A 2125-nucleotide genomic window follows, 5' to 3' on the forward strand; every position below is an offset into this window, starting at 1 on the left:
CTGGACTTCTCTGTTATGAGTGCAAAGAAAAAAATGTTTAAACAAGTTTGAGTTAGATTTTCTGACTTTTGCTACATACTAATGTTAAGTACTATTATAAGGGTTTATTCTAAGTCTCATCCTACACTTGATCTTAGCCAAAAGGCCGAGAAGTGATCTAAGTCTCATCCTAAGCTTAGTCCTGGGATAGACTTGGGAGGAATGAAACCAGGGAGGTGAACTGGAGAAGCTCACATCCCAGAGGTAAAGGTGGCAAACATACATGGGGTTATGACGCAAGGATAATTGTAACAAACGTATTAAATAAATGAACGAATCATTCTTCTATAAAACTGACTGGGTGCATTGGCTCATGCTTGTAATTTCAGCACTTTGGAAGGCCAAGGTGGGAAGATCACTTGAGGCCAGGAGTTTGAGACTAGCCTGGCCAATATAGTGAGATTCTGTCTCTACAAAAAATAGAAAAACTTACCCGAGCCTTGTGGTGCATGCTGGTAGTCACAGCTACTTGGGAGGTTGAGGCAAGAGGATTGCATGAGCCCAGAAGTTTGAGACTGCAGCGAGCCATGATTGTGCCACTGCATTCCAGCCTGTGCAACGGATGAGACCCCAACTCAAAAAAAAAATTTCTATATCAAAAACTGATATTTACAGAATCTGGTTGAGGTAAGATGTTATATATATACTCTACCATGTTTCTCCCACCGAATGAAGATATAGAACCTGGAAAGACAGCACAGAGAAGTAATCCGGGTGCTCTGAAAAGTAAATAGTTGTAGGTGGATCACGGAATAAGATCAGAATGTGAAGTGTCACTAAACTGGTTGTATTGGTCCATTGTCACACTTTTATAAAGAAATACATGAGACTGAGTAATTTATCAAGAAAATAATTGGCTCATGGTTCTGCAGGCTGTATAGGAAGCATGGTAGCATCTGCTTCTGGGGAGGCCTCAGGGAGCTTTTGCTCATGGCGGAAGGTGAGGGGGAAGCAGGAGCGTCTTACATGGCAGGAGCAGGAGGAAGAGAGAGAGGGGGAAGGTGCTACACACTTTTAAACAACCAGACCTCATGAGAACTCACAAACTTATTATCACGAGAACAGCATCGAGATGATGGTGCTACACCATTCATGAAGGACCACCGGCATGATCCAATCACCTCCCATCAGGCCCCCACCTCCAACACTGGGGATTACAATTCAGCATGAGAAGGTGGGGACACAGAACCAAACCATATGCACTGTTGGTGAATTTGCCGTGTTTTGCCCTTTGGTACCACTGGACCTGATCCTGAAACTCAGAAGTGAGCACTGGGGCAAAGACAGAGCTCCAGGGGCACTTCGGGGACGTCCTCTAGTTCTGGTTCAGGGAACTTTTAACACACAGGGCATGGACATCTCTGTTTTTTCTTTTCTCCATTCCCTCATGCCCAAGTGAGAGGTGAAGCCAGTTGGACTTCCTCTGTGGAGCGGGGACTTGGAGAACTTTTCTGTCTAGCTAGATGATTGTAAATGCACCAATCAGCGCTCTGTGTCTAGCTAGAGGATTGTAAATGCACCAATCAGCACTCTGTAAAATGGACCAATCAGCAGGACATGGGTGGGGACAAATAAGGGAATAAAACCTGGCCACCCCAGCCAGCAGTGGCAACCTGCTGGGTTCCCCTTCCACATGGTGGAAGCTTTGTTGTTTTGCTCTTCACAATAAATCTTGCTGCTACTCACTCCTGGGGTCCAGGCCACCTTTAAGAGCTGTAACACTCACCGAGAAGGTCCGTGGCTTCATTCTTGAATCAGTGAGACCACAAACCCACTGGAAGGAACCAACTCCGGACACACAAGCTCTTAAGCAACCTTGTGATATTGATGGGCAATATTTGAGCAAGACTCAGAGTCTCATAACATAATATATAAAATGTCCAGGATAAAATCCAAAATTCCTTGCTTATTAAGAACCAGGAAAATCTCAGTATTCATGGGAAAAGGTCACTAATAGACCCCAATAATGAAATAACACAAATATAGAGATTTTCTGACAATGACTTTAAAGCAGCTATTATAAAAATCCTCACTTTGGGAGGCCAAGGCGGGCGGATCATAGGTCAGGAGATCGAGACCATCCTGG

General features: G+C 44.4%; 1 pseudogene; it reads right to left on the reverse strand.

Annotated features, from left to right (window-relative positions):
* Nucleotides 1–157, reverse strand: LOC111528292 (annotated as a pseudogene).
* Between the last annotated feature and the right edge of the window lie 1968 nt (nucleotides 158–2125).

This window comes from Piliocolobus tephrosceles, chromosome 20, assembly GCF_002776525.5.
Source record: "Piliocolobus tephrosceles isolate RC106 chromosome 20, ASM277652v3, whole genome shotgun sequence".
NCBI lineage: Eukaryota > Metazoa > Chordata > Mammalia > Primates > Cercopithecidae > Piliocolobus > Piliocolobus tephrosceles.